Genomic DNA, 22,772 nt, shown 5'->3' with positions numbered 1-22,772 from the left:
ATTCTTAGAAGCTAAACCAGGGCAGGATCTTCACCATGGATGAAGTGGGCCCTGGGGAGTGTAAAAGAGCCAAAGGTTCCCCTCTCATATTTATCCCCTCTCCTTTCCTGTTGGTTGGCTGTCATTTTCCTTCCTGTCCTCTGAACATTTCCTCTTCCTCTGCTTCCGTCGTCGGCTTCTCGAATTCGACTTATCCTCCGATGAGGAGAGATTGTTGGCACCTCTACGGCAGGAAGCTTATTTGCCGTTGTTGTTTTCCTTGTCTATGCTTTGCTTTTTGGATAACACCTTCTGTTGCAGAAGGTGTAGAGTGGTTGCACCATCAACAACGACAATAGAGCTTGATTGCCCTTCTACCAGAAATCCGAGAAGAGCTTCTGCCATCCCGCTGGGTGCTTGAAGGTAACGTTAAAATATCCGTTATCAGGGAAGTCCCAGAGGTAGTAGATGTCCTTAGTCTAATACCTGTACAAGCCTAGCCGCTCCAGTCTTTCAACATAGGACAGTCCCGCCATTCCGGGAATTAACCTAGTAAACCTACGCTGCACGCCCTCAACAGCAAGAATATCCTTCCTCCAATTTGGAGACTAAAACTGCACACAGTACTCCAGGTGTGGGCTCACTAGGGCCCTGTACAACTGCAGAAGGACCTCTTTGCTCTTATACTCAACTCCTCTTGTCATGGAGGCCAACATTCCATAAGCTTTCTTCACTGCCTGCTATACCTGCATGCTTACTTTCAGTGACTGATGCACTAGGACACCCAGATCTCGTTGTACGTCCCCTTTTCCTAACTGGACACCATTCAGATAATAATCTGCCTTCTTATTCTTACCACCAAAGTGGATAACCTCACACTTGTCCATATTAAACTGCATCTGCCATGCATCCGCCTACTCACACAACCTGTCCAAGTCACCCTGCAACCTCATAGCATCTTCCTCACAGTTCACACTACCACCCATCTTTGTATCATCTGCAAATTTGCTAATGGTACTTTTAATCCCTTAATCCAAGTCATTAATGTATATTGTAAATAGCTGTGGTCCAAACACCGAGCCTTGCGGTACCCCACAAGTCACTGCCTGCCATTCTGAAAGGGACCCATTTATCCCCACTCTTTGCTCTCTGTCTGCCAACCAATTTTCTATCCATGTCAGTACCCTACCCCCAATACCATGTGCTCTGATTTTGCCCACTAATCTCCTATGTGGGACCTTGTCGAAGGCTTTCAGAAAGTCGAGGTACACCACATCCACTGGCTCTCCCCTGTCAATTTTCCTAGTTACATACTCAAAAAATTCCAGAAGAATAGTCAAGCATGATTTCCCCTTTGTAAATCCATGCTGACTCGGAACGATACGGTTACTGCTATCCAAATGCTCCGCAATTTCGTCTTTTATAATTGACTCCAGCATCTTCCCCACCACTGATGTCAGACTATCTGGTCTATAATTTCCCGTTTTCTCCCTCCCTCCTTTCTTAAAAAGTGGGATAACATTAGCTACCCTCCAATCCACAGGAACTGATCCTGAATCTATAGAACATTGGAAAATGATCACCAATGCGTCCACAATTTCTAGAGCCACCTCCTTAGGTACACTGGGATGCAGACCATCAGGCCCTGTGGATTCATCAGCCTTCAGTCCCATCAGTCTACCCAACACGATTTCCTGCTTAATGTGAATCTCCTAAAGTTCCTCTGTCACCCTAGGATCTTTGGCCAATAGAACATCTGGGAGATTGTTTGTATCTTCCTTGGTGAAGACAGATCCAAAGTACCAGTTCAACTCGTCTGCCATTTCCTTGTTCCCCATAATAAATTCCCCTGCTTCTGTCTTCAAGGGAACCACATTTGCCTTGACTATTTTTTCCTCTTCACATACCTTAAAAAAGCTTTTACTATCCTCCTTTATATTATTGGCTAGTTTACCCTCGTACCTCATCTTTTCTCCTCGTATTGCCTTTTTAGTTATCTTCTGTTGCTCTTTAAAAGAGTCCCAAACCTCTGGCTTCCCACTCTTCTTAGCTTTGTTGTACTTCTCTTCTATTTTTATGCTGTCCTTGACGTCCCTTGTCAACCATGGGTGCCTCTTACTCCCCTTAGAATCTTTCCTGCTCCTTGGGATAAATTGATCCTGCAACTTGTGCATTGTTCCCAGGAATACCTGCCATTGCTGTTCCACCGTATTCCCTGCTAGGGCCTCCTTCCAGTCAAATCTGGCCAGCTCCTGCCTCATGCCTCTGTAATCCCCTTTGCTATACTGTAATACTGACACTTCCGATTTTCCCTTCTCCCTCTCAATTTGTAGAGTAAAACGTATCATATTATGATCAATGCCTCCTAATGGCTCTTTTACCTTGAGTCCCCTTATCAGATCAGGTTCATTACACAACACTAAATCCAGAATTGCTTTCTCCCTGGTAGGCTCCAGTACAAGCTGTTCTAAGAATCCATCTCGGAGGCACTCCACAAACTCTCTTTCCTGGGGTCCAACCTGAATTTCCCAATCTACCTGCATGTTGAAATCTCCCATAACCACCGTAGCATTACATTTGCGACATGCCAATTTTCGCTCTTGATTCAACTTGCACCCTATGTCGAGGCTACTCTTTGGGGGCCTGTAGTTAACTCCCATTAAGGTCTTTTTACCCTTACAATTCCTCATTTCTATTCATACTGATTCTACATCTCCTGATTCTATGTCCCCCTTGCAAGGGAGTGAATATCATTCCTTACCAACAGAGCGACCCCACCCCCTCTGCCCACCTGTCTGTCTTTTCTATACATTGTCTCTGTGATTCCCACAACATCATACTTGCCAATGTCTAACTGAGCCTCAAGGTCATCCACTTTATTTTTCATACTTCACGCATTTAAATACAACACTTTAACTTCGGTATTCACCTCTCCTCTCACACCGGTCACAATTGGCCCTGACCTTACACTCTTATCCCATCTAGAACTTCCCTTCCCATTTATTCGAGAGTCCTTTGCAATTTCTCTTGTATTCGCTTCCCCTTTAACTCCATCTGCATATTCCCAATTTGTCAACCCCTCCCCACCACTACTTAGTTTAAAGCCACAAGTGTAGCACTAGCAAACCAGCCTGCCAGAATGTTGGTCCCCCTGCTGTTAAGGTGCAACCCATCCCTTTTGTACAGGTCACCCCTACCTCAGAAGAGATCCCAGTGGTCTAGAAATCTCAATCCCTGCTCCCTGCACCAGCCCCTCAGCCATACATTCATATCCCCGATCTCTTTGTTCCTGTCCAGAGATAACCACCCTCGACGTCCTACTTTTCAGTCTTCTTCCTAACTCTCTAAACTCACGTTGCAGTATCTCCTTCCTCTTCCTCCCGACGTCGTTCATGCCCACGTGCACAGCTACCTCCGATTGATCGCCTTCCCTTGGGTCGGCCTGCAGCGGACCTTTCACCGTCCGGCGCAGCGCTTCAATGTCGGGAGCTCCGATGTGGCAACTCCAACAGCCTGACTGTGGAAGAAGACAGCAGGGGAAGAGAAAAAGACATTCTGGCCTTCCATCACAGTGAGGAGGTGACTGGAGGAGACTCAGTGTGATGGATGTTTCTTTTGTTTGGTGTTGGTTTATGTGTTATTGCATATTTTTATTGCTTATTTTTATTGGTCTTATTGTTGAACTGCGGGTAATTTTTCATTTCACTGCACATTTATGTGTATGTGACAAATAAATTGACTATTGACTATTGAGCCTTGTTTATATCAGTCACTAAATTGCCTAATTGGCCAATTTACCAAACTACTAATTTAATTGATCAGCCAATCCACGTACTCACTTCTATCCTGCCTTCCTGACGAGCTTGGAGGTATGCGCTTCACTGATTGCCTGCTGGCGTCCTCGTTGGTGCTCTTTTTAAACCGACTTTTTACCTTCAATTAACACTTACTTGCTTTCAGCCAACGATCGTCTTTGCTCCTGCTCTCCCGACCTTTACTGATTTACAAGGCCTTCAGATAGGGACATGGATATGCAGGGAATGAGGGATATGGATCACATGCAGGCAAAGAAGATTGGCTTAACAGCATCATATTCGACATGGACTTTGTGGGCTATAGGGATTGTTCCTGACCACTGTGTTATTTGTTGTGGGTGTGGAGAGACAGTGGGGAAGTGGCGACGGAATAGATAATGTCTGGCAGTGAGGTGTAAAGAAGGGGACAGCAGAAGCTGATTGTCCAGACAACAGAGTTGCCAAAGTGTGGGTGAAAGAAAGTGAAGCCGCCACTGGAGCTGACTTCAAGACCAACATTGTTTCCCATGTGGAATGTTCCATGATTTACATCTTCTGTTGCTCCTAATACTGGACTACAGTTTAAAATGCAAGTTGGATGTGATGGGAAGTGGTAAGTTGTGTGTAAAAGCAATGTTTAACTGTGTTTCAAGTGGCATAGATAGGGTAGATAAAGTATTTTTCCCACAGTGGAAATATCCAATACCAGAAGGCGAAGATTTAAGATGAGAGGGGGAAAGTTTAATGGAGATGTGGCAAGTTATTTTTACACACAGTATGGCGGTACATGGAATGTGCAGTCAAACAATTGGTGGAACCAGATACAACGGCAACGTTTAAGAGACATTTAGACATGAAGTGGCAGGAGATGCAGAGATGTGGATCATGTACAGAGAGATGGCATTAGTTTACATTGGCATCATGGTTGGCAAAGACATTGTGGGTTGTAGAGCCTGTTCCTGTGCTGTACTGTTCCAGTGAAGATAGGTACAAAATGCTGGAGTAACTCAACGGAACAGGCAGCATCTCTGGATAGGAGGAATGGGTGACGTTTCACATCGAGACGCTTCGGACTCCAGTCAGAGATGCTGCCTGTCCCACTGAGTTACTCCAGCACTTTCTGTCCATTTTCAGTGTAACCCGGCATCTATAGTTCCTTGCTACATAGTATCCTGTTCCAGGTTCTGTGTGTATGACCATTCCTCTGGCTTCAGACATCATTCCTGTCTTGATCTGGTGTCAAGGTTTTGGAAGTAAATTATGTGACACTGACTCTACCTTCATTCCTGTTGCAACAGAGAATGTCAACGAGCCGGTTTTGTTCCACCCCACCCCTGATGTGACACAAAGCTCATGGGAACACAAACCCAGTCGACCCATTCTTTCATCATACGTCAGTCCCGCCATCCCGGGAATTATCCTGGTGAACATACACTGTACTTCCTCAATAGCAATAATGTCCTTCCTCAAATTAGGAGACCAAAATTGCACACAATACTCGAGGTGCGGTCTCACCAGGGCCCTGAACAACTGCAGTAGGATGTCCTTGCTCCTCAACTCAAATCCTCTCGAAATGAATGCCAACATACCATTGGCTTTTTTCACTGCCTGCTGAACCTGCATGTTTACTTTCGTGACTAATGTACATAGAAACAATCTCGTTGTATTTGTACAATGATAATAAGATAAAATGTATTGTGTTGTATTGTATCTCATACCCCTCCTGTGACAGGTGACTTTTGCAGTTGCCTTGACGTAGGGAGTGAGTCCCCAGGCTGTTCTCCGTGTTGTCCCTTCATGTGAATGAGAAACCTTATGAAATGCCTTCTCAAATGCCATGTAGGCAACATCCACTGTCCTACCCTCATTGATTGCCTTTATCAGGGATCTCCAAACTATGGCCCGGGGGCCACATCCTGCCCACCACAAGATTTTATCCGGCCCGCAGCAAGCTCTTAGACAGCGGGGTCTGGAGGCAGAAGCTGCCGGTGAAGGTTCGCCGGAGAGCGGATCGCCACTGACCCAGAGCCGGGACAAGGCGAGAGATCGCAGCACCCCCTCAAAACTTCCCTCCTCGCCGCCGCTGTCACCGCTTTATCCAACACCCTCCCCCTCCCCGCAATCCCACTCTCACCCGCTGCTCCCTCCACCCTGACTCTCTCCCCCCTCCCCACCTCTGCCTCTCCCTCTCTGTCTCTCTCCCCCAGTTGTGGTCACTGTTTGTTTCTGTTTTATAAATAATTGTATACCTACGGTATATATATATTCCAATATTTCAAGCTCTTTTTAAAAAAATGATTATTTATTTGTTGCCCTATATACTAACCTAATCTAACCTAACCTAGTTTAACCTTCCCTAATCTAATCGAACGTAACCTAGTCTATACCTTTTTGAATTCATTAAATTTATATAAACTCACACTTCTTTATTTTTTCCTATGTCCTGCAAAAATGTGCCAAATATACAATGGCCCTCATGCTGAAATGTTCGGAGGCCCCTGGCCTTTATCAAAACTATATCAAGACATGACATGCCACCAAGAAAGTCATGCTGACTTCCCCTAACTAGCCTATTCTCATTCAAATGCGAGCAAATCCTGTCCCGACTACTGACATAAGGCTCACTGGCCTAGAACCCCTTGGATTGTCCCTTCTTCCCTTTCTTAAATAAAGGACCAACATTGGCTACTCTCCAGTCCTCTCAGTCCTCACCTGTGGATAAACAAGTTACAAATATATCTGTCAAGGCCATGACAACTCCTCTCTTGCCTCTCTGAATAACTTGGGATAGATCCCATCAGGTCCTGAAGTTTAATCAACTTTCATCTTTAACCTTTAAATGCCTCCCACATGTCAGATATGGACTTAGCCAAAGACAACTGCTCCCAATTTACTCATTCCCGTCTAATCATTTACCTTCATCCAATTTAGTACCTTCTTCCATGGTGCAGACTTACCCCTGTTCAAAACAATCTTTAAACTTATGAACCAGTCCTCCAAAGACGCTGTCTTTCCCATTGAGTCACTCCAGTACTTTATGGCTTTTTTTGTAAGCTTTTGTTAAAACGTATAGAGTTGTGACCACTATCCCCCAAAACGTTCTTCCACTGAAACACCGGAACCTGGCCATGATTGTTTCCCAATACTAGGTCCATTAGTGTCCTACCTTGAGTTGGACATTCTATTTTAGAAAACCTTTTAAATCCTTAGGAAACCTAACAGATTCTGACAGGTCTAAGCCTCTTGCACAAAGTTCAGCATGATCTTGATCAGCTGGCAAAATAGGCTAAGGAATGGCTAATGGAGTTTAATACAAATAAGGGTGAGAGATTGCATTCTTAGAAGCTAAACCAGGGCAGGATCTTCACCATGGATGGTTGGGCCCTGGGGAGTGTAAAAGAGCAGGTATTCCTCAATTTCTAGAGCCACCTCCTTAAGTACCCTGGGATGCAGAACATCAGGCCCTGGGGATTTATCAGCCTTCAGTCCCATCAGTCATCCCAACACGATTTCCTGCCTAATGTGAATCACCTTCAGTTCCTCCATCACACTAGGATCTTTGGCCAATAGAACATCTGGGAGATTGTTTGTATCTTCCTTAGTGAAGACAGATCTAAAGTACCAGTTCAACTCGTCTGCCATTTCCTTGTTCCCCATCATAAATTCCCCTGCTTCTGTCTTCAAAGGAACCACATTTGCCTTGACTATTTTTTTCCTCTTCACATACCTTATAAAAGCTTTTACTATCCTCCTTTATATTATTGGCTAGTTTACCCTCGTACCTCATCTTTTCTCACCGTATTGCCTTTTTAGTTATCTTCTGTTGCTCTTTAAAAGAGTCCTAACCCTCTGTCTTCCCACTCTTCTTTGCTATGTTATACTTCTTCTCTTTTATTTTTATGCTGTCCTTGACTTCCCTTGTCAGCCACGGGTGCCTCTTACTCCCCTTAGAATCTTTCCTCCTCCTTGGGATAAATTGATCCTGCAACGTCTGCATTGTTGCCAGGAATACCTGCCATTGCTGTTCCACCGTCTTCCCTGTTAGGGCCTGTAAGATTTGAGAAGTTTCCCCTCATTCTGAAAGCAACACAAAACCAAAGAGCTGCAGTTTGGACATTTTAAACGGGAGACTGGGGCTGATAGCGGAGAAAGGCTGCGGTCGGTTTTTTTCCAAAGGACCAGCCACAAAAGCAAAAACCTTACAGCCCAGTCTCTAGGTTTCTGCAAAGCCACGGCCAGAACAATGGATGGGTATTGGCCATGCAGAAGCTTGCGAAACCAGGTCGAAGTCCAGACACTAGGGCACTGACATCAGCATACTCACAATGCCCCAAGCCGACCTACACAGTTAATCTCGTTAAGGGGGCACAATAGCCCATAGAAAACTACCTGGTAGGTGATGGGAAACCAGTTAAACCCATCACCTTGCAACGAAATACCAATTAACACCGTCTGGCCATCCCCGGTATCCCCGGACATAAGCGCAGATCAGAGAGAAAATCATACATTTCTTTTTAAACAAAGAGATTCCAAGATCTGGCGGGAGATAGGACGGGTCAGAATAGTATAACTGGCCACGACTTTTGGGTTTTAAACTCAAGAAGAAATACTGGAAGAAGAAGCTGAAGCTAGAAGAAAACCTGCAAGGAACGCAAGCAGGCAAGAAGAACGGATGCAAGAGAGAGGAACAGGCACGCAACTCGAGAAGAAATACTGCAAAACGAACAGCCAGTAACCCCAGTGATAGCCCCATGGTGAGCATGTACCCCAAATCTTGCATATCCTGGACATAGTTTAGTGTAGAGGGGAGGGTGGTTTGAATAAACGTTGGGTGTGTAAAGAAATATGTGTTGGTCAATTTTGCGATGTGTCGTACGTTCCCCATCTTACAGTCGTGTATATTTCTTGTAGAACTGTGTGTTTAAGAATTCAGAGAAAAGGGTATTCTTGTATATGTCTTGTAGAACTGTGCGTTTTATGATTCATAAGTCAAAGGTATTCATGTGATTCATTATGTGTTTTATAGATATGTCGTATAGAAATGTATAAGTATTCATGGACAATAGTCCCAAGCGCTAAATAAAAGCCTTTTCATTTAAACCCTGGTTTTAAAATCTGGTCTGGTGGAATTTTTCTGCACTATAAACGCTCCTGCATCTAAGTCCAGTGTCTAGAACCGTAAGGGGTGAGTGGGTCGAACCACTCACGGGGAACCAGTGTGCGCGGCCTGGTCAAGGGATCAGAGCAAGGCAAGGGGACCTTAGGTCGGGCGAAAGCTCGGCGCAGAAACCCCTTACAGATAATGGCGACCACGAAGGGACACTGGCAGCAGGATGATATTGTACCAGAAAAAGATTTTAAAACTAGGGATGTAATGGACGAGCGCATTGCGGACTATGTGTTTAGGAAGGTGAATATCACCAAACAATGGATGTGTGGTTTATTAGATGACAAGCGCCCACTGGATGCAGCGATCCGGTGGACGGCCAGTAAAGCCCACAAGAAATCTCTAGAGAAGGCGGTCTGGCTGACCTGCTATAAAAAGCAGGTCCAGCTTTTGGACCGCGTTGTTGTGGCACAGGCAGCCCAGATCAGGGACCTTCAGGAGGAGGTAGAGGAGAAGGCTGCGGGTGGGAACCAGTTGATTGAGGCTCTGGACTCTTTAAACAAGGAGCGCCGGGTCGTGACCAACCGCCACGAAGCCAGGGTAGAGCTGATGGAGTGTCAGATCACTGAGGCTATGCGCAGTAAGGGCAAGCTCAGGGAGCAGTGCGCTTCCCTGAGCCACCAGCTGGAGACCCAGGAAGAGAACCTTAAGGGAGTTAGGGCAGCATATAAGATGGTTTTGGAGGACAGGTCGGAAGGGGCCGACCACGGGGCCTGCCTGCAGGAGATAGAGGGTCTGCGGGGTGCTTTAAATAAAGCAAGCGGGCTGGTCTGTTTGATGAACCCCCCCGCGGGCCAGTCACTAGCGGGTGCGAAGGTCCCGGTTCCGATCCCTAGAAAGACCATGGTGGCTTCAGCCCCCAGACTCCACAATTCCTCTAGCTACGAGGCATCCTGGAAAAGGGGTAGTGTAGGGGAAAGAGAGAGAGAGGAGCTCCCGGTCGAGGACTCGGCACCGACGCCCATGTGCCCGGTCCTGGAAACCAGATGGGGACCCACCATGCAGAATGGGGACGCCGGAACAATTCAGAGCGAGTTCGTGGTGCCCCACAGCTCCCAGCATTTAAGAGCTATGATCGGACATGTAATTAAATTGTCCGAATCAGGGGACCCTTCGCTGCATTTCAGGGAGATAGAACAGACCGCCGCAATCAACGGTTGCGACGAGGGAGAACGGGCAAAATTGTTGCTGTTCTCCCTGGACAGCTCGATCCTCCAATGCCTCTCAGATGAAAGCAAAAGAGGGACCAGGACCTACGATCTCCTACGGGACGAGGTCCTGGACGTCTTGGGGATGGGCGATGAGGGTCCATTTGCCCGATTGGAGAGGACCCTCCAGATGGAGGGAGAACCCCCAAGGGTTTTTGCGGCGCGACTGTGGACAGTATATCAGAGCAGCTGCCCACACGTCCGCGCGCGGGATGTCCTGGTCGGGAATGGGAGAGCCCAGTGGCTCCGATGCTTGGTGTCAAACAGCCTGGCAGCCGTCAGGGAGCAGGCGAAAGCCTGGTTTGATCCCACAAATAGCACGGAGGAGGCGGTTTTGGACCATCTCACGGTAGGGTATAGAAACACCCGGACCACGTCTACCCGACTCGTAAAAGGGAAGGTGTACGTAGCGGAGGCTACTGCACTGGCCCAAAAGGAGTGGCGACAGGAGGGTAACCCTACCGCACAGTCCAAGTGTTTCAGGTGCGGTAAGGTGGGACACTGGCAGAAGGATTGCAGGGCCCACACCAAGGAAGATAGGGTTGGCACCACCCAGCGCACCGAGGTCCCAGTTAAGCCCGAGATCATCGAAACGATGATCGAGGTGATGCAGTCCCTCATGGCCGCCCAAGGGAAGGTGGCAGTCGCTACCGGCTCCCCGGGTGTGAGGGGGGCACTGGACATTCCCCAATGACATCAGCCCGTGCAGCCTGCCTATCTGTGTCCTCTCCGCCACGATGCATGGAAGAGGCCGCTTGTGGAGATGGTAGTGGAGAGGCAAAGGGGCAATTACCTGTTGGACACGGGGGCTTCATGCACCGTGGTCCACACAGAGGAACCCTTTGACTCTCCCCTGTCCACAGGGGTCCCTTTCACACTGGCGGGGTTCACAGGGAAGGAACAGGCTGGTGCGCGTTCACAGCCAAGGATGAGGCAGGCCACGCAGACAGGTAAGGTTGCCTGCGTGAGGGGGGAGGACATTCTCCAGGAATGCAGAGTCTCGCGTTTTGGGTGGGATTTGGACGAGGAAGAGCCTGATCAGCTCGACCAGGGGCTGGATCCCATTACGGAGGAAGAGGAGTCGGAGGGGGACGACAGTAACGTCCCCGACTCAAGCACCAGGAAGGCGGGGGTAGCGGGCGGAGGCTCACCACCTGTAGGTACAGGCAGGGTGAGGCCAGATGCCGCGGGTATACCCAGCACCAAGGGGGCAGAGCTGGATGAGGAGGGGCCAGGGTCGGTAGCTGCGGGGGGTACCCGAGCTGCGGCACGGCAGAAACCGGTCCTCAGCCAGGCTGTCCAGGGGGCAGTGCCTAAGGTGACTCTCCGTAGGTCTAGTAGGGAACCCCAACGTAGAAAGTTTTGGCCAGAGGTCAATCACGCCCCGAGGTACGGGAGCCAAGTAAGGAGGAGGGAGCTTACGTCTCGGAGGGGGCCCAGCCCCCACCAGGCAGCGACAGGCTGTGGAGGATCAAAGGTGGGAGACAGCGTGGTGCAGCCACAGGAGACGACCCGCTGCAGCCCTGACAGGGATTAGCTGAGCCGCCCGGGGAAGGCGGCGCTGTATTATATTTTAGGTAATATAGATAAGGATAGATATTTTAGATAAGGATAAGCTATTTTAGATAAGGAGAAGCTATTTAAGATAAGTTTTGTGGGGATAGTTTAATTGAAAATAAAGTTGATGCGTCCAGGATGTGTGGGTGTGGGGTGCAGGCTGGGGGTCAAGAGATCCACCCGCAGAGGCGTTAACAAAGCCAAGCGCTCCCCAAGAGGCTGGCTATACCATTCTTCTTTATCTGTTTTCTGGAGTGGAAGGAGGCACTCGTATGGTGGATCGTTGCCACGGCGATCGGATGTGGGTGGGCCTATCGGGGCCGCACCAAGGACATCATCGTCTACGGATGCTCCGGGGACACGGCTCCAATCGCGACCGATGGGACTGGAAGGAGAGAAGCGGAGGAGACCGCAGTTTACTTCCATGAAGGCCGGTGGCCGGGGTGGCAGGGATCGAACTCTTCAGAGTATTCCAGCGCCCCAGGTTTTGCTTATCGCCCAAAAGATCAGCGCCACCGTTGGCAAAAGGATCTGCCTGGTATGCATGGGGATTTATATGTGTATGTGGGGTTCGAGGTATCGTTGCCCCACGGGCAACAACATATTTTTCCAGAGACAGTGGCAGGATGACGGTAAGGGGATGAGGTGGGATGATAGCTCGCGGGCTTGTGCGGTCCCCCCTTTCCCCGATCCCGGTAAACGCCACTGAACTCATCACACGGCCACGCATGACACCTCCCACAGTTCCGCTGGCAGTAGCACAGGAGGGTGAGTGACCAAAAACCACTAAGGGGCCCAGGAATGGCCTGGTACTGATACTGACTGACCAGGTATTGTACCAGGGGGTACACTACGCGGTAGCCTCGGTGATTTTAAACCTCACCGAGGTGCGGTTGCCGGATTGGTGCCCCAGGGAAACTGAAAGACTAACCGGGTATATCAGGGAGAATGGAGAGACCGTTACGTGCGGGTGGGCGAGCAGGACCCAGCCGCAAGCTGCTAGGAGGACGGGCCCCTCCGCACCGAGTGAACTGTGTTTTTGTATTGTCCTCTTCGAATTTGTATCAAGAATGATTGTGAAGGAATGTACAAAATGTATCGTTTTGCTGTTGTGTTGTTTTCATGTCCTACATTAAAGCTGACACCAGTAGGAGGATGGCGGAGGCATCGGCCTGGGACAAGGTGTAAGTGTATATGTCTGACATGAAAATGTACATACTTGTAATATAGTTTTGCCCGGGACACGGGCAGTAAAGGTCAGCCTAAAAGATGGGGACTGTACGTTCGCAATGGAACACTAGTCAGTTAAAACCTCAGGGGTCTGGATGTGGAGAATCGGGAAAACATTGCTCAACCTAATTATTTAATTGATTCGATAAGCTGGGGTTATGCAAATCAACAGGAGGGACTGTAAGATTTGGGAAGTTTTCCCTCATTCTGAAATCAACACAAAACCAAAGAGCTGCAGTTTGGACATTTTAAACGGGAGACTGGGGCTGATAGCGGAGAAAGGCTGCAGTCGGTTTTTTTCCAAGGGACCAGCCACAAAAGCAAAAACCTTACAGCCCAGTCTCTAGGTTTCTGCAAAGCCACGGCCAGAACAATGGATGGGTATTGGCCATGCAGAAGCTTGCGAAACCAGGTCGAAGTCCAGACACTGGGGCACTGACATCAGCATACTCACAATGCCCCAAGCCGACCTACACAGTTAATCTCGTTAAGGGGGCACAATAGCCCATAGAAAACTACCTGGTAGGTGATGGGAAACCAGTTAAACCCATCAACTTGCAACGAAATACCAATTAACACCGTCTGGCCATCCCCGGTACCCCCGGACATAAGCGCAGATCAGAGAGAAAACTCATACATATCTTTTTAAACAAAGAGATTCCAAGATCTGGCGGGAGATAGGACGGGTCAGAATAGTATAACTGGCCACGACTTTTGGGTTTTAAACTCAAGAAGAAATACTGGAAGAAGAAGCTGAAGCTAGAAGAAAACCTGCAAGGAAGGCAAGCAGGCAAGAAGAACGGATGCAAGAGAGAGGAACAGGCACGCAACTCGAGAAGAAATACTGCAGCACGAACAGCCAGTAACCCCAGTGATAGCCCCATGGTGAGCATGTACCCCAAATCTTGCATATCCTGGACATAGTTTAGTGTAGAGGGGAGGGTGGTTTGAATAAACGTTGGGTGTGTAAAGAAATATGTGTCGGTCAATTTTGCGATGTGTCGTACGTTCCCCATCTTACAGTCGTGTATATTTCTTGTAGAACTGTGTGTTTAAGAATTCAGAGGAAAAGGTATTCTTGTATATGTCTTGTAGAACTGTGCGTTTTATGATTCATAAGTCAAAGGTATTCATGTGATTCATTATGTGTTTTATAGATATGTCGTATAGAAATGTATAAGTATTCATGGACAATAGTCCCAAGCGCTAAATAAAAGCCTTTTCATTTAAACCCTGGTTTTAAAATCTGGTCTGGTGGAATTTTTCTGCACTATAAACGCTCCTGCATCCAAGTCCAGTGTCTAGAACCGTAAGGGGTGAGTAGGTCGAACCACTCACGGGGAACCAGTGTGCGCGGCCTGGTCAAGGGATCAGAGCAAGGCACGGGGACCTTAGGTCGGGCGAAAGCTTGGCGCAAAAACCCCTTACAGGCCTCCTTCCAGTCAAATCTGGCCAGCTCCTGCCTCATGCCTCTGTAATGCCCTTTGCTATACTGTAATACTGACACTTCCAATTTTCCCTACTCCCTCTCAATTTGTAGAGTAAAACTTATCATATTATCATCACCGCCTCCAAATGGCTCTTTTACCTTGAATCCCCTTATCAGATCAGGTTCATTACACAACACTAAATCCAGAATTACCTTCTCCCAGTACAAGCTGTTCTAAGAATCCATCTCGGAGGCACTCTGCAAACTTTCTTTCCTGGGGTCCATTACCAAACCTGATTTTCCCAGTCTACCTGCATGATGAAATCTCCCATAACCACCGTAGCATAACATTTGCGACATGCCAATTTTAGCTCTTGATTCAACTTGCACCCTATGTCGAGGCTACTGTTTGGAGGCCTGTAGATAACACCCATTAAGGTCTTTTTACCCTTACAATTCCTCATTTCTATTGATACTGATTCTCCATCTCCTGATTCTATGTCACCCCTTCCAAGGGAGTGAATATCATTCCTTACCAACAGAGCGACCCCACCCCCTCTGCCCACCTGTCTGTCTTTTCTATACGTTGTGTACCCCTGAATATTCAGTTCCCAGCCCTGGTCCTCTTGTAGCCCTGTCTCTGAGATTCGGACAACATCATACTTGCCAATGTCTAACTGAGCCTCAAGCTCAACCACTTTATTTTTCATACTTCGCGCATTTAAATACAACACTTTAACTTCGGTATTCACCCCCCCTCCCACACCGGTCACAATTGGCCCTGACCTTACTCTCTTATCCCATCTAGAACTACCCTACCCATTTATTCGAGAGTCCTTTGCAATTTCTCCTGAATTCACTTCCCCTTTAACTCCATCTGCATATTCCCAATTTGTCAACCCCTCCCCCCCCACTACTTAGTTTAAAGCCACACGTGTAGCACTAGCAAACCTGCCTGCCAGAATGTTGGTCCCCCTGCAGTTAAGGTCCCCCTGTTTGTACAGGTCACCCCTGCCCCAGAGGAGATCCCAGTGGTCTAGAAATCTCAATCCCTGCTCCCTGCACCAGCCCCTCAGCCATTCATTCATATCCCCGATCTCTCTGTTCCTGCCCTCACCAGCACAAGGTATAGGTAACTGTCCAGAGATAACCACCCTCGATGTCCTACTTCTCAGTCATCTTCCTAACTCTCTAAACTCACGTTGCAGTATCTCCTTCCTCTTCCTCCCGACATCGTTCGTGCCCACATGCACAACAGGGTTGATCACCTTCCCTCGCTAGGATGTTCTGAAGCCGGTCCGTGATGTCTTGAACCCTGGCACCACGGAGGCAACAGACCATCCTCAAGTCCCGCCTGCTGCCACAGAATCTACTGTCCGTACCTCGGACAATGGAGTCACCCACTACTATGGCTCTTTCTGACTTCGGTCTCCCCGGTCGAGGCTCCTTGCCTGGATTTGAGCCGCCAACCTGTCCGCCGCTCGGACTGGAAGCATCTTCTCCCCCGACAGCTCCCAAGAGGGTGTACCTGATTGCAATAGGCACAGCCACCGGGGTCTCCTGGAGTCCACGTTCACTACCCCTTGAAACGTCTCCCACCTTCGATCGACATGGACCCATGGCATGACAGCCTCACAGTAGGTCCTGTCCAGGAAACGTTTGCATTCCCAGATGGCCCTGAGGTCATCCAGCTGCTTTTCCAACTCCACCACATGTCCATTCAGGAGGTGCACCTGGACACAGTTCTTGCAGGTGTAGCTCCCAGACGCTCCAGCAGTGTCCCTACATTCCCACATCCTGCAGGAAACACACTGCACCAAATTATGGCCATTACTTAATTGTCTAAAATCAAATCAGGCTCAAAAACAAGTGTAGGCTCCTCGCCAAAGACTCCACCCTGTCCCACGGGGCACCCTGTCCCACGGGGCACCCTGTCCCACAGGGGGGGGCACCCTGTCCCACAGGGGGGGCACCCTGTCCCACAGGGCACCCTGTCCCACAGGGCACCCTGTCCCACAGTGCCGCACCCAGACTGGGCTGCACCCCTTGTGCCAGCGCTGTTTATATCAGTCACTAAATTGCCTGAATGGCCAATTTACCAAACTACTAATTTAATTGATCAGCCAATCCACGTACTCACTTCTATCCTGCCTTCCTGACGAGCTTGGAGGTATGCGCTTCACTGATTGCCTGCTAGCGTCCCTTTGGCGCTCTTTTTAATCTGACTTTTTACCTTCAATTAACACTTACTTGCTTTCACCCAACGGTCGTCCTTGATCCTGCTCTCCCGACCTTTACTGATTTACAAGGCCTTCAGATAGGGACATGGATATGCAGGGAATGAGGGATATGGAACACATGCAGGCAAAGAAGATTGGCTTAACAGCATCATATTCGGCATAGACTTTGTGGGCGAGAGGGATTGTTCCTGACCACTGTGCTATTTGTTGTGGGTGTGGAGAGACAGTGGGGAAGTGGCGATGGAATGGATAATGTCTGGCAGTGAGGTGTAAAGAAGGGGACAGCAGAAGCTGATTGTCCAGACAACTGAGTTGCCAAAGTGCGGGTGAAAGAAAGTGAAGCCGCCACTGGAGCTGACTTCAAGACCAACATTGTTTCCCATGTGGAATGTTCATATCATATCATATCATATATCTACAGCCGGAAACAGGCCTTTTCGGCCCTCCAAGTCCGTGCCGCCCAGTGATCCCCGTACATTAACACTATCCTACACCCACTAGGGACAATTTTTACATTTACCCAGCCAATTAACCTACATACCTGTACGTCTTTGGAGTGTGGGAGGAAACCGAAGATCTCGGAGAAAACCCACGCAGGTCACGGGGAGAACGTACAAACTCCTTACAGTGCAGCACCTGTAGTCAGGATCGAACCTGTGTCTCCGGCGCTGCATTCGCTGTAAAGCAGCAACTCTACCGCTGCGCTACCGATTTACATCTTCTGTTGCTCCTAATACTGGACTACATTTTGAAATGCAAGTTGGAAATGATGGGAAGTGGTAAGTTGTGTGGAAAAGCAATGTTTAACTGTGTTTCAAGTGGCATAGATAGGGTAGATAAAGTATTTTTCCCACAGTGGAAATATCCAATACCAGAAGGCGAAGATTTAAGATGAGAGGGGGAAAGTTTAATGGAGATGTGGCAAGTTATTTTTACACACAGTATGGCGGTACATGGAATGTGCAGTCAAACAATTGGTGGAACCAGATACAACGGCAACGTTTAAGAGACATTTAGACATGAAGTGGCAGGAGATGCAGAGATGTGGATCATGTACAGAGAGATGGCATTAGTTTACATTGGCATCATGGTTGGCAAAGACATTGTGGGTTGTAGAGCCTGTTCCTGTGCTGTACTGTTCCAGTGAAGATAGGTACAAAATGCTGGAGTAACTCAACGGAACAGGCAGCATCTCTGGATAGGAGGAATGGGTGACGTTTCACATTGAGACCCTTCTTTGGATTCCAGTCAGAGATGCTGCCTGTCCCACTGAGTTACTCCAGCACTTTCTGTCCATTTTCAGTGTAACCCGGCATCTATAGTTCCTTGCTACATAGTATCCTGTTCCAGGTTCTGTGTGTATGATCATTCCTCTGGCTTCAGACACCATTCCTGTCTTGATCTGGTGTCAAGGTTTTGGAAGTAAGTTATGTGACACTGACTCTACCTTTATTCCTGTTGCAACAGAGAATGTAAACGAGCCGGTTTTGTTCCACCCCACCCCTGATGTGACACAAAGCTCATGGTAACACAAGCCCAGTCGACCCATTCTTTCATCATACGTCAGTCCTGCCATCCAGGGAATTAACCTGGTGAACATACACTGTACTTCCTCAATAGCAATAATGTCCTTCCTCAAATTAGGAGACCAAAATTGCACACAATACTAGAGGTGCGGTCTCACCAGGGCCCTGAACAACTGCAGTAGGATGTCCTTGCTCCTCAACTCAAATCCTCTCGCAATGAAGGCCAACATGCCATTGGCTTTTTTCACTGCCTGCTGTACCTGCGTGCTTACTTTCGTGACTGATGTACATAGAAACAATCTCGTTGTATTTGTACAATGAAAATAAAGATATAATGTATTGTGTTGTATTGTATCTCATACCCCTCCTGTGACAGGTGACTTTTGCACAGTTGCCTTGACGTAGGGAGTGAGTCCCTAGGCTGTTCTCTGTGAATGTGGCACCTTATGAAATGCCTTCTCAAATTCCATGTAGACAACATCCACTGTCCTACCCTCATTGATTGCCTTTATCAGGGGTCTCCAAACTATGGCCCGCGGGCCACATCCTGCCCACCACAAGACTTTATCCGTCCCGCAGCAAGCTCTTAGACAGCGGGGACTGGAGGCAGAAGCTGCCGGCGAAGGTTCGCCGGAGAGCGGATCGCCACTGACCCACAGCCGGGACAAGGCAAGAGATCGCAGCACCCCCTCAAAACTTCTCTCCTCGCCGCCGCTGTCACCGCTCAACGTGGAGAGAGAGATCGGGGGGTGGGGGGTGGAGAGAGTCGGGGTAGAGGGAGCAGCGTGTGAGAGCGGGAGCACGGGAAGGGGGAGGGTGTCAGCGGGTGCTGCTCCCTCCCTCTCCCCCTCCCTCCCTCTCCCTCCCTCTCTCCCTCTCTCTCTCCCTCTCTCCCTCCCTCTCTCTCTCCCTCCCTCTCTCTCTCCCAGAGCCGGCGAGATCTGTGCCGCTCATCCATGCTCTTCGGCCCCGTCTCCCTTGAACGCAGCGAAATACGAACAAACACAAGTGAAACTTCCCTCCTCGCCGCCGCTGATCACCCCGGGGATGTGGGGGTTCTGAACAACAACTACACTTGTGTTTGTTCTTATTTTGCTGCGTTAGAGGGAGACAGGGCCGGGGAAGAGAGTGGAGGAGCAGCACAGATCTCGCTGGCTCTGGGAGAGAGGGAGCAGCTACTGCAAGTGGCAGCGCTCCTTCACCGGACCCTCTGACACCCTTCCCCTCCCCGCACACTCACTCTCACCCGCTGCTTCCTCTACCCTGACTCTCTCCCCTTCAGATATTGGTACAGGGGCAGTAACCTCTCACAATCCATATACACGTGGAACACGGTCTCTTCCTCACCGCAGAAAATACAGGCGGCCGACAGTGTGCGTCTCTTCGCATCACGAAACGGCACGCTGGGCATCTCGGAAAAGCGGCTCAAGTTGTGTGGAGCCGGCGCCCGAGAAAAATCTTGGAGCCTAGGCCCGATGAGCAAATCTGACGGAGTGGGGGTAAGCTCAGTCAGAACCACTCTAGGCGCACGCCTCTCCTCGACACCCGCCATGACAGGGTGAGGACCGGCCACTCCCGCAGCCACACCACCCCCCCTCCCCTTGTGGAGCAACACGTTGGCTGAAAACAACCAAATTCCTCACTCTAAGCACGTCACGATAGAAACTAGGCAGACCCCGTAAGGCGGGTGGACTGATGCCCGCCACCGGGAGCCACGAAACCCCCCTTAGGCAACAACCCCGACAGAAAAAATACGTGACCAGAGGGTGCCACCTGGGGGGGTTCTCCGTATACATATACCTCCGCAGAGTCCTGAGGCGGAGAGCCGCCACCTGGGTACGCACGCATACCAAGGACTGGCCACCCTCCTCTAATGGGAGACTCAGGATCGCTGCGGAAACCCAGTGCTTCCTATTTCCCCAGAAGAAGTCCACCAGCTTCTTCTGTAAAGTAGTTGCAAAGATCGAGGGCGGGACAAGAGTAGCCAGCCGGTACCATAACATGGAGGCCACCAGCTGGTTTATGACCAGCACCCTACCCTGAAAAGAAAGGACTCCAAGCAGGCCTGACCAGCGCCCCAGCCGGGCGATGACTTTCATCTCCAGCTCCTGCCAGTTCGCCGGCCAAGCATCCTCAGTGGGACTCAGGTACACCCCCAGATAGAGGAGGTGCGTGGTGCTCCACGCATACAATGCCATCTCCTCCGGCGGGGAGTCTACCTGCCACTGACCCACTAATAGTCCAGAACATTTACTCCAGTTAATCCTGGCAGATGATGCAGCTGAGAAAATCTTCTGGCAGTCACGCATCCTCCGCAGGTCACCAGGGTCAGTGAACGTAAGGAGCACATCATCGGCATAAGCCGAAAGAACCACCTCCACCCCCGGACCTGGTAGAGCCAGGCCTGTCAACCTCCTCCGAAGAAGACACAGGAATGGCTCTACACAGACCGAGTACAACTGATCAGACATGGGGCACCCCTGACGAACCCCCCTCCCAAAATGAATGGGAGCCAACAACACACCATTAACCTTCACAAGGCACTCCACTGCAGCGTACAAGAGCCGGACCCTGGCTACAAAATGCGGTCCAAATCCGAACGCTTGCAGCGTCCCGAAGAGGTAGTCGTGATCTACCCTGTCAAAAGCCTTATCCTGATCAAGAGACAGAAAGGCAGCTGACTGACCAGTGCCCTGAGATAGATGAATCAGGTCCCTAACCACGTGGATGTTATCCTGAATGGACCGGCCAGGAACTGTATAGGACTGGTCAGGGTGAATCAGTTGAGACAGCACAGAGCCCAGGCGATTTGCCATCGCCCGTGCAAAGACTTTGTACTCTGTACAGAGGAGAGAGACCAGGCTCCAGTTCTTCAACAGGCGGAGTTCGCCCTTCTTGGGCAGCAGCACAGCGACTGCCCTCCGCCACGAGAGGGACATCTCCCCGGTCACCAGGCTCTCCCCCAGAACCTTCATGTAATCACACCCCAGGACATCCCAGAAGGCTCTAACAAATTCTACCGTCAACCCATCCAGCCCAGGGGACTTGCCCCTCCTGAGCTGGTGCAGGGCACGTGTCAACTCCTCCAGTGATAAGGAGTCATCCAGAAGATCGGACACTTCCCTATCTACAGTCGGTAGACCCTCCCACAGGACCCGCTGAGCCTCCCCGCTGCATCCATCTGCGGAGAACAGGGTCCCATAAAAGGACCGGACTAAAGCACTGATCCTTTCTGGATCTGTGACAGAGGAGCCATCGTCCGCGAGCAGCTCGACGAGCTGTTTGCGGGCACCCCGCCCTTTCCCCAGAGAGAAAAAGAAAGGTGACGCTTGGTCCAAATCGTGCAGCATCTGGACCCGCGACCTCACGTAAGCGCCTTGGGACCGCTCAAGCAGCAGGTTCCTCAAGGCTTCCTTCTTCCCCTGAAACTCTCCCCATTCACAGGAGTCCTCACCAATCCGACCCAGGCCAGACTCCGCTTCTAGTAGCTCCCTCTCGAGCCTCTCAACCGCTGTCCCGCTTTCCGGTCGACCCCCACGTATATTCCTTGCAAAAGAGATGGATGTGAGCTTTCCCTACATCCCACCACTGCCTAAGGGAAGAAAAGCTCCCCTGCCTCTCTCTCCACTTCACCCAACCCCGTCTGAATGACTCCCGGAAACACCGATCCTCCAGCAGCCTGTTATTGAAATGCCAGTAAGCAGACCCAGCCCATGTGTGCCCCGGATTAAAGTCCACACGCACCAGACAGTGGTCCGAGCACGGCACCAGCCGCATTGAGGCCGCTGAGACACGGGAGACAAACGCACCGGAGATGTACATACCATCAATGCGGGAGCTGCCCCCTCAGACCTCCGCGAGAAAGCGTTTGAGTCAGGGTGAAGGTTCCGCCATGCATCCACTAGCTCAAAGGAATCAATCAAGCCTCTCAGTTTCTTTGCTACAGCAGGGGCACACTGAGTACCAGAACGATCTCGCACCTCAAGTGTGCAGTTGAAATCTCCCCCCAGAAAAACACACTCTCCGCTATCAATAGTGCTCAACAGATCAGTCACCTCCTGAAGTAGGCAGGCCTGCATCATGCCAGTACTGGGGGCGTACACGTTAATAAAATGCAACGGCATGCCATCCAGACTCACGGCCAGATAGAGCAAACGACCTGGCACAACTTCCTGCACCTTCAGGATCTCTGGCTGAAAAGTCGGGGCCAACAGAACAGCCACCCCACTCGAATTTGTGCTGAGGTGGCTCATGTAAACCCCCCCTTCCCACTCCAGTCGCCAGGTAGGTTCGTCACTGACAACAGTGTGCGTCTCTTGCAGAAAACACACTGCATATTTCCCGTCTCTGAGGACTGATAAGTGCTGAAATCTACGAAAGCTCGCTCTACTACCATTTAAATTTCATGTGGCTACTGTGAATGTGCAAACACACTAGATATGTTTCCTCACATTCTTCATGGACTCAGAAACTTTCCCCCTGAGGAACCTCAAGAAATCCCCAAACTGAAGCCTCTCAGGTCCAGGAAGATCACTACCTTTGCTACCAAGGATACTATCAAGATCCTTAATAAATCCTGGCAGATCTGCCCACCGCCTCTGCGCCGCATCAATTTTAGTCTTGGGAGTCCTGGTTGATTTTA

Source organism: Rhinoraja longicauda, chromosome 27 (genome assembly GCF_053455715.1).
Source record: "Rhinoraja longicauda isolate Sanriku21f chromosome 27, sRhiLon1.1, whole genome shotgun sequence".
Lineage (NCBI taxonomy): Eukaryota > Metazoa > Chordata > Chondrichthyes > Rajiformes > Arhynchobatidae > Rhinoraja > Rhinoraja longicauda.
The sequence above is the reverse complement of the archived record's forward strand: the minus strand, read 5'-3'. Positions refer to the sequence as shown.